Consider the following 26,964-nt stretch of genomic DNA (forward strand, 5'->3'; position numbering starts at 1 on the left):
AAGAAAACATCCTGAGTTCCCTTCCCGCCTTTGATTTCACTGGGGTCAGGATTTCACAGTCCTTTTTGCCAATGGGTTGATATAAATTTCCAGTCCTGAAGTGTCCTGAAATATTATATTTTAGTTCATGTTATTTATGCAAGAGCTGACAGCCTCTCTGTCCTTGTCATCTTGAGTATATGGTAAAATTCATATCTATATTGCAGGGATATGTATATCTGTGTTATTTTCTTGCTGGTATGCATGGATAATGTGTGTTTGCCTCTCTTTTGTATTTGCTGTATATCAGCTGATAGCATACAGGTATTTGTCATGATTTCAATGTTAGCTTGTTGGGAGGTTTGGAGAGGGTTGTTTTAATTTCCTTATTGATTTCCTAAGCAAAGGAAAACAGTAAAACAAAGTTAATCATTTCTCTTGAATCATAGCAGTTCAGCTCAGTCCACTTCTTCAGGCAAGACCTTCCGATGCGAGACAAAGACCCGCTGCCGCACCGCCAGGGCTGAGCGCTGGTTGTGGTCTGCGAGCCTGTGCCTCTTCAGCAACCGCTACCCCTCCGTGGGCTGAGCATCTAAGGGCTTTTGGTGAGGCCTGGACTGTCTGGCTTACAGCTCCTAAATGGCAGATTGATTTTTCTGTGGGATGAAATAAGTCAGTTGTTGGGTTTTGGAGATAGAAAACTCTATAATCAACACTATTAGATTCTGAGTTTTCAGAGGTATTTTGAGCATACTGAATCTAATTCTCAGTACTGAGAATTCGACATTTATGGCTTCAGGGTAATATGTGTTTTAAATTTATTTGTTAATTCTTCAAGGACAGAAGTTACATAAACAAGCAACACACAAAACAATGTATATGGATCGCACAGTGATTTATAATGATAATAGAACATACTCTGTTTTAAAGTCAAACAGAACTAAAGAGCTCTCTGAAATTGCTGATTTAAAAGTTGGGTTTAGCCATGCTCTACCAATGTTACTAAAGTGATGTGGTAACAAAAGATGGAAAGAGAGGAAAAGAAATGTAAATCTTATTTAAACTTCTTCTCCACCAAGAGAAGTCGAAGTGGAACATAACCTAATTAAAAGGACTAGCATTTACATTTGTCATTCTCAGAATAGTTTTCTCAAATGGGAAGATTATACTGAGTCTTCTCTTATACTTAGTTCTAGTTCTCTACAGCCAAGGATATTCAACATTCATGAGCTAAACAGAAAACAAGCAAATGAAAATAAGGTTCAGTGTTTCATTTTTCCTCCTGATACAAAAAGTCAAAAAAGCAGCTAAATGTATTAATATATAATATAAAAAAAAACCCTCAGTGTTTCAATTAGATAATACTGAAATGAAGTGTTTCAGGTGTTTTTTTCCTGTTTCTAAGAAATGATTCAACTGAATAATATTGAGAGACTGAAATATGACAAATCAGAAGAAAACAGTGCCAGAAACTGAACCCAGTACTACTGCTGTATAAAAACAGTGAGGACTGTAAGTGAGAAATTTCCCTTTGACTTCAATGAGATGTTCAGGTTAAAAAATCTGGCCAAAGACTACTCTGTCTTTTCGATGTATAGCATTTAACTTTCTGAGAGATTAGGGTGCAAATGTGCCCTTTTCTGATGTAACCTCACAGCAATGCCTTTTATAAAAGTCGCACAAATATGTACGTTGAAGGTAACTACAGATTCTATTGTGCAGGGTTTTTAATTTTGTTACATGTCTTATGAGTATGCTTATTCATTATTAACTAAGTCTATATTCAGATGGGAGGAGACATAGTTTGAAAAATATTTTAACAGAGTCATTAAAAGTTAAATTCCCTGAGAATCTGAATCTTTTTAACCTTTTACATATACACAACATGGCTCATAACACAAATTCAGTGTTTGTTGTTTCTTTCATGTTTGGTTTGACAGATCCAGTGTTTCCCTAGTTTGCTGAATAGGAGAATTGTCCTTGATGAGTTTTTCAGATCCTTCCTGTGCATTGATGTTGAAAACTCCAGAGAGATATTGATTCTTGGCAATTTCACTGCCTGGTAGGACAGAATTTTGATTTATTTTCTGGTAGATTCTGTACGCTTATGTCATTGCTGAATTCAAGCCAGCTTATTTGGTCAGTCGTGCGTGAAAAGAGATGGTTGCTTGATTTAATATTTTGGTTAGGGATTATTTTACAGGGGCAGGTTATTTTGATGGCATGGTAAAATGACTTATGTCATGGTCTTTGAGGTTATATAGCAGAATTTACTATGATCAGCAAAGTCTTTTTTTTTTTTTTTAATTCGAGAATTATAGTAGAAGCAAGAACATATTTTCCACAGGGTAAATCTTTAACAAAAAGTACACCACTGCTATGGAGAAAAGCTATGGAAAACCATACCTTTTTGAACTGGCTTTCATCTATCATCTATTCATCATCACAATTAAGACAAGAATTTCAAAGCTTAGTTTTCATTTAGTAAACAGACTTTTCAAAATGATCAAGATTGCCCAAACTTCATTGCTGTTGAGCAGCTTGAAAATTAAGACACCTTTTAGGTTCAATCTAGTAGCTGTGGAGCACTGCAGTAAGATGTTGTATTCTCAACTTCAACTAAAATGATGAGGCGGAGAGTATGTATTTTAGATGAATAAGTGCTTAATCAGTATTTTCCTCTTACTTGATTTTGGAAGTATCTCTTTACCTTGTTTTGAGGAAAAAAGATTTAGTATTATTCATTTATATCCATAGTCATTTCTCTGCTATCATAACACATTAAACTTTCTCAAAATTGTATGGGGAAAAATATGTGTGGAAAAGGCTGAAGAAATGAATAAATGGAGTAATTAAAGTGAATAGCGTAGAATGTAATAATTGTATCAGTGAGAAAACGTCAAATAAAATGTTACCAAAAATTTTATGAACAAAATAGATATTAGCTGAAATTTAGCTACGAGGTTTTGTATGTTTCTCTAACTTTTAACTGCTAAAAGCCATCAAAGATATAGCACAAACCACTGAAGTGCTTAAAGAAATGGAGTTGCAATTGTCTAAATTACAGCAACAAACCTAGGATAAAGCATCTGCCTCTGATTTTTTTCATAAAACGCACTCCTCCACAGTACTAGCCAGTGTCACTGTTGATAATAACCCCAACTTGTGTCACTGCTGGTAACAGCCCCATTTTTTTGCACTGCTTGCCTCTACTGAAACATCTGAAATAGCAAAGTCGTCTGATCTGGGGACAATGCAGGTTCATGCATCAGACTTCAATACTTGCAGTGATTGACATTTACCACCCTTCAATGCTAATATGATTTTGAGGATGCATTACAGAAGGTGATGCCACGCTTCCCAGCTTAACTACTTTATGTACAGAATCTAAGGTGCAGAGCAAGGGAGGTGCTGTCTTTTCCTTGGAGAGTCTTGGGATGTCTCTGGCATGTAGAGAGGAAAAGAGTGAGTTCTTCACATTACATGTCGTGAGTTGGTGGATAATTGACGTAGGCAAGTAACTTATTGGTAGAACCTATTTATAGATAACAACCTCACTAGATTGGTATTGAAAAATACACCATGTTGCTCTTTGGTACAGAATCACAGAATCGCTGAGGTTGGAAGGGACCTCTGGAGATCATCTAGTCCAACCCCCCTGCTCAAGCAGGGTCACCTAGAGAACATTGCACAGGATTGCATCCAGGCGCATTTTGAATATCTCCAGAGAAGGAGACTCCACAACCTCTCTGGGCAACCTGTTCCAGTGCTCTGTCACCCTCACAGTGAAAAAGTTTTTCCTCATGTTCAGATGGAAGTGTCTGTGCTTCAGTTTGTGCCCGTTGTCTCACATCCTGTCGCTGGGCACCACTGAAAAGAGTCTGGTCCCATCCTCTCGACACCCTCCCTTCAGATACTTATACACATTGATAAGATCCCCTCTCAGCCTTCTCTTCTCCAAGCTAAAGAGGCCCAGCTCTCTCAGCCTTTCCTCATAAGAGAGATGTTCCAGTCCCCTAATCATCTTTGTAGCCCTTCGCTGGACTTGCTCCAGTAGTGCCACATCCCTCTTGTACTGGGGAGCCCAGAACTGGACACAGTACTCCAGATGTGGCCTCACCAGGGCTGAGGAGAGGGGGAGAATCACCTCCCTCCACCTGCTGGCAACACTCTTCCTCATGCACCCCAGGATACCATTGGCCTTCTTGGCCACAAGGGCACATTGCTGCCTCATGCTTAACTTGGTGTCCACCAGCACTCCCAGGTCCTTCTCCGCAGAGCTGCTTTCCAGCAGGTCAACCCCCAACCTGTACTGCTGCATGGGGTTATTCCTCCCCAGGTGCAGGACCCTGCACTTGCCTTTCTTGAACTTCATGAGGTTCCTCTCTGCCCACCTCTCCAGCCTGTCCAGGTCTCCCTGAATGGCAGCACAGCCCTCTGGTGCATCGGCCACTCCTCCCAGTTTTGTATCGTCAGCAAACTTGCTGAGGGTGCACTCTGTCCCTTCATCCAGGTCATTGATGAAGAAGTTGAACAAGACTGGACCCAGGACTGACCCCTGGGGGACACCGCTAGCTACAGGCCTCCAACTAGACTCTGCACCACTGATCACAACTCTCTGAGCTCTGCCATTCAGCCAGTTCTCAATCCACCTCCCTGTCCACTCATCTAACCCACACTTCCTGAGCTAAGTAGTTAGTTCTTTGTGTAGGGTGACGTGCAGCTCCCAGTGCAAATACTTAGATTGAACCCTCTAGGCAGACCTGGAGTAATAGGATGCTGTGCTATGATTATTTCGCTCTGCTTTGCCCCTCACCATTACTTGTTCATTTTTCTGCTAGGTGTTAAAAGAAAGCCAGATCTGAAGGTTATAGTCGCTCACCCAAATGTCAAGATCTGTGTGAACATCCCAGCTGACATTTTTGCTCTATGCTTGGTAAAGAATGATCCAAGTGTTTGACAGGAGTGCTATACCAACTGTATCTCACTAGCCATGTTCAGACATGAAAGTTCGATTTGGTTATTGTCTCAGAAAGTTGATAAAGACCTGAAGTTGGGAAATGTTAATATAATAGCTTGACATTTTACTTTTTTTTCCTTCAGCTTGGATCAAAAGTGATTTCATGGGTTTAGACTGAGGGAAATATACTCTGAAAGATTTAATAGACTAATCACTGCCACTTCAGCTTTATCTTACACTTGCATCTTTTGGCACTATATTAACCTCCTATTACCAGTAGTTAGTGTTTCAAGCAAGTGTGAGGTGATTCTATTTCTTCAGTACTCAAAAGTTTCTGGTGTCTATTTGAAGCCAGATTTCCAAAATGACGGAAGACCCAGCAGTATCTAATTAGACATCTAAGCCATGGACTATGACTTTTTGTATGCAGACATCTTTTATATCCAGCTCCAAGCTGACCAGTTCTCAAAATCTAGCCCTTTTATCTAGGTTACTTCACTTGAACGATAGCTAACATGAAGGCATAGCATAATACTGGGTTTATTTTATTACATATGTTCCCGTACAGTTTTCATTTTATCTAAATACTTCACTTTTTACTGACGAGTTTCAGATTTATGCTGCTGATAGTAGCAGGAACAACCATGAATGGCCTCTGCTGAAATTAAGGCAATGAAGAAAACTTCTGAGCATCCTATGTGTGAAACCCCAGGGGCCTGCTCCAAACTCTGCTGAGTCCCTAGAGGGCTTTTCTGGTTGATACCAGGCTTCTCGAAGGGAGGAGATGTGGAATAACAGCATTCACTAGCGCATGGGATACACTTACCAATTTTCTGTCTTTTGTTCTAAAGTGTGAGTTTAATGTTACTTGTGCTTCAGGAGTCAGGAGGCAAATATATCGTTTAATCTTAGAATACAACAAGAAATGAGAGAGAACCTGTATGTGCAGGTTTGTTCATACAGTAACCCATGTATACAACTAGCAGGAGTTACTGGACATGAAAATCAGACTGGTAAAACTAAAACCCAAGATTATAGAATCAGGAGGGTAAAAATAGGTCTTAGAGATCTTACAAACGTACCAAACATACCAAAAAGCCTACCCATAAGCACCATTTTCTGAGACTGTTTTGCCACATTTTCTGCACATATGCAGTTTAGCCTTGCACTTTATGTAGTACATGCCTTTAAAATAGGATCATAACACAAATCTGCATTTTAGAATGGAAAGTATGTATTTCCTTAAGGGTACCTCTTTAGAAAATTGTGGTATAACATTACATGCATCTCCCACATATTTTTTGCATTAACTGTCTGATAAGCATATTAAATTTTACTGTAACTCACCTTTTAAAGTTTTGCAGGGTATCAGTTACCAATTAATTTATATTGTAGTGCAATATTAAAAAAAACAATTTATTTAGATTCTAGCGGTCTTTCTTCCCCCAAAGGAAAAACAATAAATGGTTTCCATGTGAATAATTCAACTCATTATTTTTGAATAATTTTTAGTATAGAATTATTTCTTTCTATTTTTTGGGTTGTATTGTACATCATAGGTTAAATTATACTTCTTTGAAGAATAATATATACAAATATAACTGACATAAGGATTTTCATTAATTTTAAATCTGTCTCGTTTTTGAAAGATGACTCTGTGTGTTTTAAGATATATTTGTGTTAAGAAACAGTTTGAATTTTTTACATGTTTTTTTTCTAATCACAGGGTAATCACAAGACTGGACAAGTCCCTGAGCAACCTGATCTGATTAGACCTCCTTTGAACAGTGGATTGGACTAAAGAACCTCCAGAGGTCCCTTCAACCTGAGTTATTCTATGATTGATGCTATAACAGAAACTGTATTATAAAAGGACATAAAAAATCTAATAAATGACCATTCAATACCTGTAATGAGGATAGGGCAGTACTACTGCTGAGCATGGAAGCATCTATATTAAATGCTGTGAAAATGAAAAATGGTGACTTACGCACAGGTACACAAACAGTTCTGCTTTTTAGAGCAGTGACCATCTCAAGCTTTTATCAGTGAAACTGTGGATTATGTCACTGTGCATGAAGAAAGCACAGAATGCCTCAATGTGGTTAAAAGAAAACAGAAATGTTCTTTGGAACAGGAGCTATCTCCTCAGCAGGGGCAGTCTGCATATGTAGGACATGGCGTGGTGATACAATAAATCTAAGTATCCAGGTACCACATCAGAACTGTGGCAGCCATGCTAAAATCTACTGATATAGTGATCCCTCTAATCTGAGAAAAATCATGCACTCGTCGTCCAGATCAGATCAAATTTTTCTGCTGGGTGAAATAGTAATGATCCAGTATTAATAATCATGGATCTGCAGTCCTATATGGAATGAAAAAAACAACAGATCTATCTATACTTGAAGAATTGTGTCTGAATTACCTGTTTTTCTCCCTGTTTCTATAGCAGTGGATTGCGTGAGGATCTGAGGCACTGTGGAAAGGAAAATTCTTGGCTAGATACACCATGCTCCAAATTTTATCTTGCGCAGACACCAATAAATACCTCCAAATAATGATATCTGTGGTCTGAAATATGTCAGCTGTCTAGGAAGGCAGCTTCTGCTCCCAAGAGATTAAAAGGATTTGTGCTGAACTGGAATCTTGTCCTGGATCTAAGCCACATCTCTGGGCAGGTGCTCCTGAAAGAGAGGTAAGTGTCAGTCTCTCTCCCTCCAGCGGGACTCCATGATGGGGAACACTGAGCGTCTTAGAGACTTGGTGGCCCAGAAAGTGCAGTGCTAGCTGGGATAATAAACAAAAAGGAGCGCAAAAGACAGAAAACTTGTCTCACAGGTGGTGCTCACTGAATACCATCAGGGTGTTTTTCTCTCTCTGTTGCAGAATATATGAGACACCAGCATACCCAACCTGTGGTGTTTTGTTCAGTAATACAGAGAGTGAAAAATTTGCCTGAGTTAGGAACACTGGAGATTGTGCTACTTGTATGAGCATATCTGGCAAGACTGTATATAAATTCTCAATCTAGCAACATTACAAAATATTAAAAAAAAAAAAAGTTTGGAGTTTTTACATACAGGGAGAAAACTTAGTGAATAATTTCAAATACTGTCACTTCAATTTTTCAAGGTTTATTTGAATTTGTTTTTAAAGAGAGTTATATCCAAAGTATTGAATATGTAAATAATTGAGATGGAAAAATAAGAGCCTGGGAAATGAAAACCACAACCAGGTGGTGCTCAGCCAAACTCTGTCAACAAACTAAGCACTGCCTCTGAAAATTACTGCAACAACACCTCTTGCACTTCCCTTCTCTCGGGTTGAGCTTTATTACTCTGTGATAGACCTTGAATGTGTTCACAGCCTTGTGCAGGGATGCTTTCATATTAGAGGAGAAAGTAGAAGGAAATGACTTTCGTTGCCTGTCACTCACTCACAGACCCTGATGAAATATTGCATCCTCCACGGCACACTGTGTTCCTCTGAGACCTTCGCTTTCCTTTCCTTGCGTGCCAGCGTCCAGTTTTCTGTCACTGGTCGTTGTACCCAGGTAAATGAGGCAGCTGGCACCACTAGAGCTCAAGCTTTTTAGGGCCTTTAAGTGCTATGGCAGCAAGAAAACATTAGAAATATTATCAATTATAAGTAATACAAAGTCTAACTCAAGAAGTAAAAGGATGTTAATATTACTGTGAAAGGAGCTTGTCTGCTATACTCTTGCACAATAGATGAACTAGAGCTCAGGAATCAATTTATATGAGAGCGCAGAAAAATGGGGCTGTGTTTGGGAGAAGAGACAGTGAATAAAAGTCTGATGTGAAAAAACAGTAGAAACCTTGCATTTCCTCTGTTAACATCTTACAAACGTAAACAGGAAACAGCTGGAACAGGTTTTGACATTAGACAGAAGGACTGAAAGTAGGGACATGGGCAAATAAATTCTGAATGTTCATTTTTTTAAATGGGAACTTTTGAGGAAATTTTCTCAGCTTTTTTTTCTCCTTTTCTGAAACTCGCAAGGAAAACTGTTGTCCCTACCATAAGAATACATGTATTGCTGATGTATCAGTTGGAGGATATTCAAATCATGACTTTGACAAAACTGGTACTTAAGCAACATTTTTGTGACATGATCATATTTTGCCATTTAAACCTGCTTGTACATAATTAGATACTCAGTTCCTACGATTGACAATGGTTATTTGCTTGCTTTGAAAACTAAGCAAATAGTTTGACAAGACGAGAGAGGAATGAAACGAATTCATACTTTCTGTCACTGTTAATGAAAAGCAGGCTGTAAATATATAAAGTGTTCAGACAGCTAATATCTAGCTGATATTTAAACTGAGGCTATTCGTTGCAAGCATTGTATTGTTGGAATTAACTGTGCTTTTATTCAGAAATTACACACATATAATTCAAATTTTGAGTCTTTTCTTTCTTCAGTGAATATTTTAAACTTATGTAGACATACCTTATACATACTGCTCCGAGCAAATGTTTCTCTGATTTTTGTCTGTTTGGTATTTCTAGTTCTTTTTCTAATTTGTTGTCCAAGTTGTTAAATGTTGTTTATGCTTTTATGTTGTATATATTAATTTTTATAAATGTGAGAAATTTCATTACAGAAATCCGTGAGACATTGAGGAGTCAATGCAGTAGCTTAAACATAAGTGTCTAGTACCATCTTGGGTGTCCTGTGGTACCCAAGACATCAGCAAGAGTCTGACAGATGAGACACAGAACTTAGAGGAGACCCATGCACTTTTTGGATCACCAGCTGAAGGCTAGACAGGATAGCCCTGAGCATCAGAAATGGCAGTAGGCATCTATATTTAGAGAAGTAAAAACAGCCTTGAAATTTGGAAAGGAAAACCGGCATGCGATGGAACCCTTCCTTAATCTCCATGATGTACAACAACTTGCTGCCTTGTTTGGTCTCTTACCCCAATAGCATAATTCCTGTTTTGTTCCAGTAGTTCAGCTACTGAAAAAATAAAACCAGGAGCAATTCTCATTCTGATTTCTTCTTTCTTCTCTTCAGGTGATTTCATATGTTTATATTAAGAGTAATTCATGCCACCATTTTTCTTCAGTGTCTTCTGTCCAAACACATTTTTTCCTCTTTCTTGTACTTTGTGTGCAGCCTTCCATGATAAAACCCTTGTTTTGGGCTTGAACTCCAGACTTGACTTGCCTAATTTAGTGAATACATGTTCTGCTGAGAATACCAAGGGTACATGAGAGTGCAAGTAGTTAATTAGGATGTACTTTTATGAGGAAAGCTCAAGGGAAAGTTCATGGCTAAGAGTTTTGTAGACATAAGCAATGGAGCAGCACTTACTATAGTATGAACAGCCTTATTTGTGGTTATGCTGCTTCAGCATTTTTGATTAGTTAGCTTAGTTTTGCCAAATAAATCTTAACCCTCCAGCTTCTCTTCTGTAGCCACAGGCAAAAGGATCTGATCTGCAACCTTTTTTCTGTCTTTCACTCCAAAATCATACAGCCAAAATGCTGTTAGAATCTGGTGCCACAGTCAGGTTGTGGAAATTGCTCTCTCTTCCACCATAATGTTTTAATATACTGGATGAAATAAGAACTAGAAGTGCATTTTCAACAATTTAGCAGTAATACACAGTGATGCATGTCTGGAGAGTGAGTAACTCAAAGTTGAAGAGACAACTCCAGCAGAGCCCTCGAGTTTGCTCCCTGCTGCTCTGCGATTCTGCTGAGGTGCAGTGCTTTTTGAAGGCTCCTCTCATTTCACGGGCATTAGTCTGTATATGTCATGGTAGGCAATATTCCCGATCAGCTCTGAGAGTGCTATTGTATTGCACTGAAGATTAAATTTCTTGTTTTCTTTTCAAAAGGAGGCAAGTAAATTCCCTTATATGGATGCTTTCTTTTGACTTCAGGTTATTATTTATATATAGAAAGGGTCTTTTGTGTAGAAGAGGATTATTTAATGGCAATCTAAAACCATGTTACACTATTTTCACCTCCATCATATTACAAGGATTTTGCTCTTAATTTTTCTTCATAAAACTCCTTTCTCCAAATTAGAAGAATTGTTTTCATTCTGGGGGACTGTTCTGAAAGTTAACCGTAGCACACTAAGTAAAATTGGTGACTAAATTACACAGACTAAATGTTTTGAATTAGAAATACCTTATTCACCGACATGTAACACTGCCACTGTATTTACTCTTATAACTGAGGCCGTGATTTCTATACTACATTATATGATGGTGAATCCAGATACTGTGATTTTCAAATGGGTCTACGGGTATTCAGCCAAATTCTCATTGCTTTTGAATTGCATCTGTGATAAACTAGGGAATTTACAGAAGCTTTTCTTTCAAGGAAGGATACACTTATCCCCATTTTCCACTGTGATTGTGCTTGAAAAATTACTTTTGTGCTTGTTCTATCCCAGCTTTTTACAATTAATATTCCAGAATGTGTAGGAAATCAAAATACTTTTGAGCTGGATAGTGTGTACCTGAATTTCTACCATCTGGTCCTACATTCTTAGCTAATACAGTGGGCTGAACTTACCATAAAGTCAATATTCAATAGAAATGAGAGGAGGTAGCAGAGAGGATGAGTGGAAGAGGGAAGGAAAAAACTTTAAAGAATATATATATATATAGCAAGAAAAAGTAATTTTGCCATTAACTATTCAGCTAATGCACTTTTTCAGTGTGTCTGCGTACATTAGTTGTATCATGGTTGGTATCTCAAGCAAGTAACTAAGCTAATATTAATATGCTAACAGATTCAGATGTTAATCACTAGTCTATCTTTAGCCCTTTGCCCTTTCCACCCTAATCAGTGAAAATCTGCCAGAACCCCTACCCTTAAATCCCCACCTCTCCTTTTATCTAATGAACACATTTCTGTTGCCTGGAGACAACTGTAACACGTGCAAGAACGCTAGTGAGCTGCTGTCAAGATGGCCATTTTATTACAGTGATTTATAAATGGATTATCTGTGAAAATGGCTCAGCCTCTTATGCAAGCACCCTACAGAGGCAGACATAGCTCTAATTGGCTGGTCTCACCAACAGGGCTTGCTTTCCTGATATTTTACAGCAATAGGCAGATGCTTTACTGCAAATGACAGCAATCTAACCAGAAGGAATTAGCCAGCTTCTAATAGCATTAACCTCCAAGCGTGTTCATGCAGTTTTCCTGTCCTTTGTCTCAGATTCCTTTGAGGTGGCCGACCACCCTTCAACCCAGAACCATATTTTCTTCCTAATTCTCTCCAGCAATGGGAGGCAATGAGGACCCACACATTGCCAAGATGGAAAAAAATTGTTGCAACTGAAAACCATGAACCACAATTTTTCCTTTTGCCTTGTAAAACAAATACTGTTTTGAAGTCTACACATTCAGATTGCTGTTCCTTGCCAAGCAGCACGTTAGCACAACTTTTCAATTATCACTCCCTTTGCAATGCTCAGCTTCTGTTGCAAATGCAAGGGAATTAGCACAAAACTCTGTGTGACCAAAATTATTAAAGTGAGAGGATTTTTTTTGTCAAACGTCCCTGTTACTGTTATGTGAGACATGCATTCAGGTATTGTCAGTTTGATAGCAGAATGGTCAGATTACTTACAGAGAAGTGTGTTCTGAGGTTTAATGTATCCTCTGGCTGAAAGGAAATGGCAATTTTGATTAACAGTGAGGAATATATCGATTCTCTTTCTTTCTAGCAAACTTGCTGAAAAGTTGAACAAGAAATGAGCATTACGGAATTTCAGTTTAAAAATGTAGAAACTTGGCTGTTAGTATGGCATTTACCTCTACAAATGAAAATTACTGCTTAACAAAAGTGAAAAAGGGACTAATGATCACAAGAGGCAAAAAGCATGTTTCCTGTTTTTGTTTTCACATACATTCAGGATCTAGATAGCTTACTGAAGGTGCACATTTTAGGCATAAACTGCTAGTGTTAAGAAGCACATCTTTAAACAGTAAAATACAAACTTACTTAGTTCATATTTTTTATCTTTGGGAGAGTTTACCAGAACGGTTTTCTGTTTCCTTGTTACAGAACTTGATTTTCATATGAAGAACACTTAGGCTGGCATGGTGATCCACTTTGTTTCTCTTTAAAAATATAATAGAGTTTAATAACACAAATACAAATAGTAGAAAATACGTTATGCATTATGATTCTTTAAAAGCTACCATTGACTAATGTAAGAAAACTAGAAATTCTCTTGTTATTCTATAAAATGCAGTGTTGTTTAAAATACTTTATACAGTGGAAGCCTTTCTCACAGTTACTCATTATGCCACAGTCTCTTTAAAAAAAAACATGCTTTGTCTTGTAATGTTTTCTTCTAATTCTCAAAGCAAAGCAGACCATACAATTCTAGAGCCTCTTTGTATCATAATGCAGAAAGAGTATTTGAGTATTAGGAACTTTGATTATGCAGAGGCTTTACTGGGGGATTTTCATTAAAAGATTTGTGCACATCATATAATAATGAGTGAAGTAAATATATCTCTTGCAATCATATGAAATATTATATTACTGTACTGAGGACAGAACAATTTAATCAATACAGCAATTTAATCAATTTAAGCAATAGCAACTGCACAGTGACCTATCGGTGGCTTTTTTTTTCTCCTCAGATATGTTGGTACGAGAATTTTAAAACCCCTCTCAATTCCCTGTAAGTTTTCATTGTCTGTTAGAAAGGCTGCATCTTCTGTATCGTGCTGCCTAAGGAGCACTGATTGCCCGGGGAGTTCTGTGGTGGATCAGTGGCCACATCTGTTCCAGCCTGATTCACCATCGCTTACATCTCAGGGTAGTGTGCCAGGTATTCAGTTCAGAAAGATGTGCTGTGTCTTTCAGCAATTTAAAAAATATTTTAAAGTAAATAACAAAAAGAAAAAATAATCCCTTGTATCTCAGCTCTTTTGGAAAAGTCTTATAAAATGAGAACAACATATCCATCCCATAGGAATGTTTTCTCTTGGTGTTTGTAGAACTTGGGAAAGCCATGCCTCTTAGCTGGGCTGCTAGCGAAGGCAATGGCTGCAAAGTTATGGATCACAGCCATTATGAAGGGGGTCACAAATCTGACAAAAATGAATTGTTCGTATTGGATTTTGGGATCACAATAAAAAATGTGCTTGTAACTGGAAGTAATTTAGAAACTGATGATCCAAGGCATTGGATACAAAGAGAATGTCAACCTTCAACATGTCTTGGTTCGCCTGGCATTTCCAGCAAGCCCTTCTCCTTTGAAGCCCGGGAAGTATCATGCATGTGCTTTAACCTAATTCAGCAAGATACTTATTTAAATGTTTCTGCCATTCTTCCTTTTGTGAAATGCACTAGGCATAGTTACACCAAAGTATTGTGTGTGAAATCCTGTCTCCGTGAGTCTGGAGAAAAAACTCATTGACTTTAGTGAGCCTAGGAGTTCAACCATACTTTATAAATGGTGTGAGTTTAAATATACAAGTTTACCTTTTGTATATGTCCATTTGAAAGTTAATTTTACATATGAGTCAAGAATGATTAATTCCTAGTTGTCTAGTATTATAAATAACTTTCCCTAATGTGTTTGTAAGCAGTATTCATTTTAACATCTTAACCTGTATATTCTAAAATAGAAATATAGTATATGACATGTGAAGGAGCTGTTATAAGGTGTTATAATCAAGCATTTGTTTCTAGATTTCAGTTTAACAAGGACTGACAATTTGCCATAATGACTTTAAGACACTAGTGCTGTGTCACAAATTCATTGGTTTACAGATATGTGTAGAGGAACAAGGAGGCACCTCTGATTTCTTTATATGCCATGATTGTGGCCTAGAAAACTATTTTTGACTAAACTATTCATTAAGGTTTTTTTATTTTTGTCATTCACAAAGAACAACCCCAGCGCTGTAGTATTTTCTTGCTTCTGACAAAACAGTAAAAAATAAAAAAACACAGAATTCTCTTTTAAGCTATAGGTGATGGACTCATGCAATTAATGCACACTTCCAGCCTTCCTGCTCCATATTCTCTCTGTATAAGATTATATTTTACAAAACTTAAAAGTTATGAAAGAAAAAAGCAAACAAGGAGAGATGCTTAGTAGCAAAAACACTGATTTAAATAAAAAACATAAGTACTTCAATCATAGCTCTGACCTAAATTGGAATGAAACACCCTTATTACAAAGAAACACTTTTGCTAAGTATAGGTTAGTGCTGAGTCTCACTGCCAACTATAGCTGTTCAGGGAAAAATATGAAATACTGAAATCATAGTAATTTCAGAAGAGATCTGCTTCTAGTCAGGATCTTGAACTATATACATTAACTCTGCCCAAGTGAGGAATGGGTAGTCATCCTCCATTTCTGGTTTCTTGTTTTTACCAGTTACCAGAAGAACTTGGCAAGGAAACCACATGAGAGTAACATGAAAGCGACTTTGTCTTGTCAAGTAATTTGGTTTAATATGGGTAGAGATGGGCAGCATTCCTTAACAACCAGCATTTTGGCTTTTGCATGCTGCTGTTACTAAGCACTGTTGCTGCAGTAAATTATGGGCTTGTTTGTTGGTTGATTTTCAAAATGACTGTTTTTATTACCTTCATGGATTATAATTTATGGATTAAGCTAATTACACATAAAGACTTGAATCTCAAGTATCTAATCATTATACTTGAACAACACTAAATATTATAGTTAAATGCCAAATACCTTTCCTTGAAAACTATATTATTAAGATATAAGTATAATCATTTTAGCATTTTAAAATTTTTTCTATGCTGTGAGAACAATGTGATCAGTTACAGGCCCTAAATGTGTAAAATTATATCTGTTTGGGGGACAATATTCCACTGCTGTTTGCAGAAGCCCATAGTTAGAGTGATACTGAGGACCAGTGAGGTTTGCTACCTCCAGCCAAGGTAGTTAGGTTTGTTCTTAATGGCTCGTACAACACAGGCAACCATTTTTGGGACCAGAAGGTTTTTTCAGGAAAATCTGTGTTAGAGTATTCCTTTTTGGTCACTCTGCTGACATTTGCCCAAGGTACATGGGATGATGGAGCCACAGTTGTTTCTTCAGCTCCCGAGAACCAAAGAGAGGGGAAGCTTGTTCTCACAGTGCAAGGGAATTATGTAGCCTTTCTTCTGAGGGATTGGAGCCTTGCTCAGCCTTTCCATCCTGAAATCTGGGCTCCTCCAGCTCCGTATGACATTAAATAGCTTGTAATTTACCATTGCAAAATAATATCCAAATTTAATTTCTGGGGTTGGTGTTTTGTTTATAAAAGCTATTTTCTATTGTTTCCCTCCAGAGAATAGAACATTTAGTTTGAAGATGTCATTTACCCGATATACACTAAATGATATTTCTGCAGTGTCCTTTTTCCTTTGTTGCTTCAGCAGGACTTGCTGCTTGATGAGTCATTACAGATTAGAACAGCTATGTGCTAAATAAATCGAGATGGGGCACTGCAGTTAATACCATATGGTAAAGAAAACATTCAAACCTCAGATTCTTCTCTGGCCCTACAGATTGAGTATGAAGAACTATGATCTGTCTTTGACTGTGAGACAGGACAACCGCTTCAGCTTTGTTACTCTTTTGAATGTTCTCCATGAGCTATTATATTACTGTTTTTCATTTTGCACTAACTTTTAATTCTGCTTCAGTTATGGATAAGTGTAAAAGTTAACAAGCTCTCTTAACTTTTACAGATTTATTACATAAGATAACTGGCTTTATTTTAAGGAAAAAAAACTATTTAATGCAACAGATAAACACATGCTTAAATTAAGCATTTACAAATTATGTATTCAAATGTTTTCCTGAATCAAGACTACAGTGCTTATCAGAATAAATCAGGTTTGAAAGTGGTCTTTCTTTAATCAAAAAACAACACGATGTCTTAAAAATAATCATGATATTCTTAACATGCCCTCTATTTCTTGCAGATGGGAAGTTCTATTCTGATAGAGATGATACAATTTAGAAATATATATAACTATACTTATATATTTGAAAAATGTGACAAAGATAGAACAAATTTAAAAAGGACATGTGCTCTTTTTAAATCCAACATATTATTTTTCGTATGATTTCTTATTTTTTGTTAACTGATTACCTGTCATTCTTATGAGTGATAACCTGGCATGGTAGGCTCTGCTAACATATTTAGACTCCAAGAATACTGATTCACTGCAGAAGAATCTTGCAGATGCACCAGCTGGATCTGTAACCTTTCTAGGAAGTCCACACAGTGGTCTAGGAATTCTTGTACCTGGAACCTTTTTCAGAGTAATCCAGCAGTTTCTAGCAGTTTCTTGATCCAGAACCTTTTTAGGACTTAGTCACTGCTTTCCAGATTGGAATCCTGGAACTTCCTAGGAATCCCCTTTGCTTCCCAGGAAGTTCTGCACCACTTTCTAGGAATTTTTCCTGTGCTCTCTAGGAATTCCCTCAGCTTTCTACCTTTGGGATTCTACCTTTGCTTTCTAGGAATTTCCCAAATATGTAGGAATTCAAGCTTTCTAGGAATTCCTCGACATAGAACCTGTCTAGGAATTGGTCACTGCCTTCTAGGACCTGCAGCTTTCTAGGAATTTTTTCTGTGCTTTCTAGTACTCCCCTTTGCTTTCTAGGGATTTCCCACAGCTTTTTAGGAACTCCTGCATCTGGAACTGGTTTCTCTTTGCTTTTTAGGAACTTCCCAGCTCCTTTTAGGATTTCCTTTTATCTTCTAGGAATTTCTGAGTTTGGAATCTTTCTAGGCATTTTCAAGTGCTCTCTGGGTGTTGCCGGTTCTGTAACCTTTGGAGGAAGTTTCCCTGTGCCCATTAGGAAATCCTGGGCCTGGAGCCTTCCTAGGAGTTGGCTGCAAGTTGCAGACCCTGGTCACAACGATGAATGTATTTCCCTTACCAGCAGTAGTTATTCTAATGCTGATGAAGTTGCTAGAGTCAACTGGGAGCAAATCAAAGTAATCCAATGTAGTATTTCCCTACAGAGATCAGAGCTAAAACCATGTTTGCAAATCAGGTAGACTCACACAGGTTTTGTGTAGTACGTGTCAGATTTTGGAGTTGATGTTCGTATAACATCTGTTAACTCGCAGCAATCAGTATGCATGTCTGTTTAGAGACCTAAACATTTCTGTGGCCCGTTCAGTTAGGAAGCAGAATTTGCTTTTCCCTCTGGCCACAGTGGCTAATGGTGACCTAATCTTCTTCCTCGCTTAGCTCTCCGGCCTGCTCCCCGCCGCTGGCCTATGCAGCTGCTTTGGCTTCAAGCAGGCTCAGAGGCACCAGCACCAACCTCCGCTCGTTCTGTCACCTGGAACAGGTTCACCTCCAGAAACAGCAGGAAGAGGTTTCCCATTCGGTTCGGAGTGGCAGGTTTGTTTTTGGTTCTGTTTGTTTGTGGTTTTTGCCTTCACCAATAGTGTGAGTCGCAGTTGATTTCCTGGGCTCACCTCAGCATTTTAGTCTGTGAGGCTTTTTGCTGTTGCAGAGTGAAGGCCAATGGCTGTGACTTTCATATTTCCATCTCTCTGAAAGAAGCATGTTGCAGTTTTTGTGGCTTTCTTTTTGTACCAAAGGTCTTAATGTGTTAGAAGACTGTTAGAAGGGCTTTGTGGGTTGTGTTCTATGCTCAGAAGAGAAGCAGAGGCCTGGGAACTTTCTTATAGTAGGTGCATACTGTGTGATTCCTCCTGTGCTAATTCTGCCTGCAGTGTCATTACTTAAATAGAAAAATGGAAGAATAGTTGCTTTAAAATTACTGTGCAAACTTCTGTCTGCATACATATTCCTGTGCACACAGACACACATTTTGACTGCTGCTACAAACAGAAGCAGAGGTATAATTGCCCTTGCTCGGTTTGGCTGCCCTCCAAAATAATGCAGAAAGTCACTTCTCAAAATTGTCCTTAGCTGAACTACAAAAAAGATGTCCTGGATTTAACTTTATAGGAGCCGTATGTATAGTTTGGCGTATATTGCTATTTTTCTGCTTAGGGAGTATATTGCTGCTTGTTTGAGAGGTGTGCACAGGAGGGTATATGAAGAGCCACGTTTCCATATGTAGGATTACTTGTTTGGAGGGGACAAAGCACGTATGACCAGAATTTGTCTCCTCACTTTTGGAAATGACATGATATAAATATAAATAAATAAATAAATAAATATGTAAATAAATATATATATATACACACTATAATATATACTATAGACATCAGCGGTATATGATCTCAGACAGCCTCTGAATTAGGGCATGGGGGAATTACTGATTAGAGAAGCTTGTTTGTCTGCATAGGGATCAAAGGGGCAAAACGTGGTCCATAACACACCATTTTTTAATTATAAACTCCAATTAAGTGATGCAGAATAATCTTCAGCATTCCATCTGGCAGAAGCAAGGAGAGAGCGAGGATAGCAGTTAACGACATTAATCAAGGCTTGAAGTAGACAGGTTCAAGTACTGCAAGCTTTGTTTAAAAAAATGAGTTGGGGACAGGCTTATCCTTTGAATAACATTCCAAAAACACTGCGTGCAGTGCAAGAAAGAGGAACCGACTTTAACTCTACTCTTACGTTAACCCTTTGACTGCTGGCATTTTCTAGACTACAGCCAGATGACCAGCATGCTGTCATTTATTACTAGTTGCTCGTATCATACGTTGGATTAGTAGTGAGGTATGGGAAAGGCAGTGTAATCACATCGTGGTAAAACATCCCCTTATTGCCAGGCACCTGGGAGCCACTTAGAGGAAAGTCCATGAATTCGGTTGTCATGTCACAATGGTTTTAAAAAGCAAAACATAATCTTGTTTCTTTTAAACTGTTTTGACAACTGATACTGAAAATCACCAGCACATATTTACATATGATACATTATATAGAAGAGTATATGATATGTATCATTTTGCTTTACATTTCTGCTCACAAGAGGAACAGAGAAATATTTATTTTGGCAAGCAGAAAATTCTTAACATACTATGAATGCTATGTTTATATATAATATATAAATATAGCATATACACACATATATGTCCATGTATATGTATATGCTTGTTGACTACAAGCATAATTAGCATTTAATTCAGAGGAAAATCTTTGACAGCACTACAAAAAGGGCTCTATGTTGTTGCCCTAGTCTGTGATCAGTCTCTACCAATACAAAGGAAACCTGACTACTATTCCAATATGGTATCATAGAGTACTTATAATAATATCATAATTTTAGTAAAAGCTATGGGAGAACAGAAAACTGAGCTTACTGTGTTGTTTTCTGGTTACAGCTAGAGCTAGGAGAGACATGTGATAGCAGCTTTTTCTATGTATCAGAAATTTTCTATGAGTTTTAGTAAATTTTAGAAAATAGTCTCGGTAAAAAGCTCTATAAAAATACAAATGCAATGTAGCAAAATTTCTCATTTTTTATTAGCATCAAGATTCAAACAGATTGAAAACTAAACAAATTCACGTGCCCCCAGTGTTTGGTTCAGCTTAAACAGCATCTGATATGTTCGTTCTTGGCTTTTTTCTCAGCTTACCGCAGAAAAAAACAGGTATTTGCACAACTGGTTATTTTAGATATTTTTTAACTTATACCAGAGGAAGTCAAGGGAGTTTTTCCAGCAGAATCCTTGATCCCAGGAGAGGATAAAGGCACTAATTGTGGGCAAAACCAAAACACAATATAATGCATTACTTTTAAATGTATCTTTACATACCACTGGTGCTTTCATACAGCCTAGTTTTTACATATACCACAACAACTGACATTCAAATCCTCAGAAAGGGATTTAATGTTTTCTGTAACAGTATATATATTTCCAAGAAATGCTGAGAAGAAAAATCAAATATACAATGGATATTTAGATACATAAGCTTTATTTTCACTACAGATTTAATTAGATGTGAACACTTCACTTTATATCACATTAACGCTTTGAAAGTTTATCCATGTTGGAAGCTATGCTAAACATGCTTGGTACAAATATATATAAAATTTCAGTATGAGAGACTCCCAGCATTCAATGGACAATGGTATCAGGCCTTTTTCTAGGGAGGGACTTTTTTTTCCTTTTGTTTACCTCTTTTGTTCTTCTGTAGATGTTTGAGTAAAATCAGAATACTTTCATCAGAAAATTGCTTCTAGATTTAAAGCTTTGTGGCTTAGGCTAATTAGGGAGCTTTACCCAAGATTTTTTAAAGTATTTTAAGATTTTTGGAATCTCAACTCTGAGACAAAAACTTAAAAGTGCCAAATGCCTGCCCAATAAATATCAGATTGTATATAAAATCTCTGAATTAAGCACTTCAGAATTAAGGCATCAAAAACTTCTGAAAATTTTACTTTTTGTGTGTTGCTTCTGAAGATTTACCTAATCACTTTGCAGAGTATTCAACTGCATGTACAACCTCTGCTTTTTTAATATAGTTTTCCAACATACATGAGTAAAACACAGTGCAAGAGTTGCAGACACACTTTTATCAAAATGTCATGTCTCATCTTTGAAAGTGATGATCTCACTAAATGAAACTATGCAGATAACTTAAAATCCATTCCCAGCGATGTATATTAAAAATACAGTTTAATTATTCTCTTATACTCTGTTGAGAAGATAGAGTTGAGTAATAAATATTCAATAGCTTTTTCAATAATGGACAATACAGATATTTAAAAATCAGAGTAAAGCATATTAAAACTATTTAGGAGAGGATACATAGGACATTTCTAATCTTCCTGTGCATTCTCTGTGCTGGCACAGTGGTTAAGATGGGTAAGAGGTATCTGCAGCACATAAGCAATTGTGGTAGGAAATAAGCTTGAGGTGTTCATCTTTTTTGACTTCTGAAACAGGAGAGTAATTGGATTCATTTAAGCTCTGTTAACGTAATGGTATAGCTTTAATTACTGCTAAATATTGCTTGTTGTTACAGTTGCTAAATCAAAAAAACCCAGAAAAGTCATAATGAAATTTGACCAGCAAAAGCTAGCCATAACTGATTCTCTGTTTCAACGAAAGGAAGAAAGGGGGGGAAAGAGATCGTTTGGGCTTACTGAAATCAATATAGCATATCAGTTGATATTGAAGATTAGGGTTGGTAGAGCATTACCTCAAACATCTGGATTTTCAAGAATTTTATGGACTAAAAATGAATAATATTAAGCCCTTGAGGAAATTCACAGGCAATTAAGGTGATGACTTAATGCCAGAAAAATATAAGAGATCAGCTGAGAGTGAAATGTCTCCTTTTAATTCCCCTTTCTTTTCCTGACTATTGGCAGGTCAAATCTTTTATTATTTAAAAGTTGAAACAGGCAAAAACAATAGCTCCAGTAATATTGTCTTTGGCTAAATATGTATTATATTCTCAAGCTACATATAGTTCTATGAGTCTGTCTAGTTTTATGAAATCTGAGTAATTCTTATGACATGGTATAAAGTCAGGCTTTCAGTTTTTATAAAATGCAAATAATGCCTTATTCAGAATTCCCAGAATGAATTTATATTTACCAGTAGTTTTTTCTCCATTGTTTCTGGTTTGAATTGACCACAACTAAGCCATGGCAGTAAATCACTGAGATCTGACATCTGTTCTGCTGCCTCTGCATAGTGGCTCTTCATTTCAATCTACTTAATTTCTCAAATAAACATCCCAACTGTGGCACCTTGGTTACCTTGAGTAATCTCAACCATGGGAAGAAGTATTTGGAGCCTTACCCAGGCTCATATTATTTATTCATCTGAGCTGGAAAAATTTAAGTGTCCTGCACACTGAAACGTTGGACTGGACTCACAACCAAGAGCTGGGATTCTGAGGGAACAATACAGAGCTAGAATGAAATCTTAAAGTGTCTGAGCTTAGATTATGATTTTTATCCAGGGAATATGACAACCATCTTTTTCAGCACTTTGGGGAATTTTGGTTTTATTCCAGATGCTCAGAAACTCTGAAAGCTCGGTGTGTTGGTGTGCCACACCCATGCTTAGGACACCCTTCTGGTGGTGGGACCGTGCACAGCCTGAGTCAGCTACAGTTGTTGAGGTTGCTGCTTTAAGACTTTAATTGCAGTTGACATTGCTGACAAACCATGTCCATCCATGCCACTCTTGCAAGTAAACCTGAGTGTGTGTAACCACTTTCTGAAGGTAAAACAAGACGTACACCAGGCGTGCAGGTAAACTGTGGCAGCTGGAGAAGATTGCAGTGCTGGTGTGATTCTGTAATGGGCAAATCTAGGAGATTTCAGGCCCCAGGGATGCCAGTTGTCACCTCTCGCTAACAGCGCGCTTGGAAAATAAGCTGGGAAGAAAGAAGAAAGCTGTTGCACCATTTGTTTTTGGAACTGAAGCAAAAGGAAAATGCAGACTATAATAGTAAAAAACCCCACTTTTTCCTATGAAGCAGCACAATGTCTCAAAAATATGTAAATGGTAAGAGTTTCTCTACACTTTGTTTTAAATATTTTTGTGGCAACATCTTTTGTAAAAATCAACAGCAATTCACTAATTGTCTTTACTTTCACTTTCTTTCTTGCCTGGAAACACGGGCCAAATTTTTTTATGAGCTCATCATTCAGATACAGCAGTTATCCATTAAATAATGTGGTCACCTGCTCAGGATTAGATGCATATGGTAACAGTGTGATTTCACTGAGGGAAGTCAGCTGCCCTGTCTTAGCAACAGAATTCTTAGTTTGATGCTTACATGGGGCTTTTCATTAAATTCATTAATCTTCAATAATGTCTCTGCAAAGGAGACAGATAATCCTTAATGAAAAGGTCTTTTCTTAGGATCAGTTAGTCTAAAGGTATTGAGCTTCCGTTAAAAGAAAGTATCTGTTTTGAATTACTGTTATCTCCTGAGAAAGCTGATTTGATTTCCTTTTTTTGTTTCCCAAGCTAAACTTCACCTTTGCTTGCTCTTTCCTCCAAATATACACAAGATATACTAGTTTAGCTTCTTCTTCTTATACACACCTAATCCCTTCAGCCTGCTAGAATATTCACTTTACCAAGTAGGAGTGAAACAAGTAGAAAAAAAGAACCAAAATGGAATTGCTTGGGCACCTATGCAAAAGCATGCATAGGATGTTGGTATGCTTTTAAAATATATAATGGAATCTAAATGGAAGCATTTTAATGCACTTCACATAATTATATTTCTATCCTGTACCTTTTCAGTTTATTCTCCCGAATCAGTAGCCTGATATTCTAAGTATTAGCATCATGTTAATACTTAATACTGTATATGAAACTTAAATGCCCCGAATATTATCAAAAACTATTAATCAACAAGCATGAACAAGAGCATAAAAAAAGTTTCTGGTAAGCCAGTTGTGATAGTACTGTACATGGTCAAGATGAAAACATAAACAGCAAGTTATTTAGTTAACTAAATTATCATAGCTCATATTTTCTCCTTGCAGTGTTAAAGTTGCAATTCCTTGATGAAATGATGACCAAGGCAATCAATTCCTGTCAGTAAAATTCAGCTTGACGTTTGCCATGAGAAATCCATTAAAACTGCTCTAGATGGTTACCATTGAACATAAGGTTCACAAAATTATTCTTACAGTTATTGGATATGATCCTGTTTGCACTGTAAAGAATGATAATGCCCTAAAGATATCAGTAAGATAGAATTTACCCATTTCAGAACCAGGCATATCTTTTGATTAGTTGTCACTCTTTCTAAACTGTAGTTTAATACAATTTAAGATGAAAAAATACATATAGAAGCACGGGGGCATGACTCCATGAAGTTGCTAGAGCTCTGATTGAGTGTTAATATAGTAATTTTCCTTTTTTATATTGAACCTTTATGAGCTTTTTGGCTGGATAAACAAATATTGATTCAGCAGTTGCAAAGGAATTTAAGTCCCAGACTTTAGTCACAATATCACCTTTATTTTATATCCATGGATCTATTACTGATAGATAGTGGAAAAGTCAATTCTTCATTTTAATATGGTTAGGATGAAGCTTGGGATGGAGGGGGAATACCTACCCAGAATTAATTGGAAATTGTCTGCTAAAGCAGTTTCATGAAAGAAAAGCCAGTTTGTTGAGCTTATTTTTTTCAAAATACATTGGGTATCACAAACCTTTACCAAACCATTGCAGATATCCAAAGCAACTCTGTTAAGCTAAAACTATATTACAAAAAAAGCTGTCCAAATCTTTTCCAAGCTGTACATCTAAGGGTACGTCTATGTGCTTTAATGACTCAGTCATTAAGTTCACTCTCAGCACCCTCTCAAACTCTCCCTGTCAGTGTCTCATTGCTGTGCTTGAAGCATATCCATACTGTTTAAATTACATCTCTCTAAACTGGACTAGAAAACTAAGAACTAAGGGAAATGAAGATGCACCTTACTAAACTTTCTCCAAGTTTTAACAAGTTTCAGTGAGTTAGTTTAAACTATTTTCAATAGTGGTTTAAATTAACTTTTTTTTTCCTCCTGAAATGAACTATGACATTTGCAGGATCAGTAGAAGCTAAACTGGAGACCTCAGATGCAGGGCAGTATTGATAAAGGAAGCTCCTCTTCTGTTTCTGTGCACAACCAAGCAGGTGATTTTTAACCCATTGCTGCAAGTGGGCTACGCTAATCTTAGAACTTCACCCTGAAAGAGATTGGAAGCACTCACATGGATATTTACATCTGAGAGGAGATTTTAAAAGCTTTTCTCAGCTTTACCATTTCTCTGCCAAGACACAGTGTTCGGTATTCAAACCATTTCAAGACAAAGTTGCAGAGTTTCACTTACCCACCCTGGGTGGCAGTTTAAGCTCAAAGGCTGAATCTTATCCTGAGACAGACTAGAAGTGCTCACGTAGTCAAGTAACAGTTTCATTTGAGAGATGGCAATTAGCACTTAAATACTGTAAATGTATTTCAGCAAATCCTGATCCACTTCTACCATGATGCTGCTCTTATGCGTGACTGCCTTGAAAGTCCTGAGCATCCGTGGAGCTGCTCTCCACCTTCCACCACCTGATGAGAGGAATTCCTGCTCAGAGGAGTTGCCGGCTTGCTCGTATGCAAAATATTTGGGGTTTACATTCAAGGTGGATGAAACTATCAATACTTTCAACACATACAGATCGAAAATGTGAGTTCATTAAAAGCATATTTGGCTACTATCCAAAAGATTTGTTCAACCATATGTTCATTTTAGGAATCATCTTAGCTGTCAGTGAAACCCTGAAATAAAGAAATACAGATTTTGAGAAACTACTAAACAGTCAATAAAGGAGATTCCATAGAAAGACACAGTTTTTCAGCACTACATTAAGTACTGCGTTAATTCAGTCCTATCACTTTAATGTCACAGGCAATGCATGTTTCAGGCCAGCCCTCAGGAATCCCAGACCCTGGAGAAAAAAGAGAAAGTCTGGAGAAAGGAAGACTTTCCTTTGGTTGAGGAAGATTGGGTTAGAGATCATTTAGGCAGACTTGACACTCACAAATCCATGGGCCCTGATGGGATGCACCCACGAGTGCTGAGGGAGCTGGTGGATGTCATTGCTAAGCCACTCTCCATCATCTTTGAAAGGTCATGGAGAACCGGAGAGTTGCCTGAAGACTGGAAGAAAGCCAGTGCCACCCCAGTCTTCAAAAAGGGCAAGAAGGAGGACCCAGGGAACTACAGGCCAGTCAGCCTCACCTGCATCCCTGGAAAGGTGATGGAGCAGCTCAGCCTGGAGGCCATCTCCAAGCATGTGGAGGACAAGAAGGTGATGAGGAGTAGTCAGCATGGCTTCACCAGGGGGAAATCATGCCTAACCAATCTGATAGCCTTCTCTGATGGAATGACTGGTTGGGTAGATGAGGGGAGAGCAGTGGATGTTGTCTGTCTTGACTTCAGCAGGGCTTTTGACACTGTCTCCCATGACATCCTCATAGACAAGCTCAGGAAGTGTGGGTTAGATGAGTGGACAGTGAGGTGGATTGAGAACTGGCTGAATGGCAGAGCTCAGAGAGTTG

The 26,964-nt window shown here is 37.6% G+C and overlaps 1 long non-coding RNA gene across 2 annotated transcripts; it reads left to right on the forward strand.

Annotated features, from left to right (window-relative positions):
• Nucleotides 1-422: 422 nt before the first annotated feature.
• On the forward strand, nucleotides 423-26,677 carry LOC106483370 (uncharacterized). 2 transcript variants are annotated; one of them, XR_010885325.1, is made up of 8 exons: nucleotides 423-584; nucleotides 1,385-1,491; nucleotides 1,920-2,041; nucleotides 6,666-6,935; nucleotides 7,392-7,637; nucleotides 18,198-18,353; nucleotides 25,877-26,089; nucleotides 26,534-26,677. It is a non-coding gene; the product is annotated as an uncharacterized lncRNA (long non-coding RNA). The 2 variants fall into 2 exon arrangements; XR_010885326.1 differs by having other exon boundaries at nucleotides 6,666-6,753.
• The last annotated feature ends 287 nt before the right edge of the window (nucleotides 26,678-26,964 follow it).

The sequence above is a fragment of the Apteryx mantelli genome, chromosome 10 (genome assembly GCF_036417845.1).
Source record: "Apteryx mantelli isolate bAptMan1 chromosome 10, bAptMan1.hap1, whole genome shotgun sequence".
In the NCBI taxonomy this organism is placed as follows: domain Eukaryota; kingdom Metazoa; phylum Chordata; class Aves; order Apterygiformes; family Apterygidae; genus Apteryx; species Apteryx mantelli.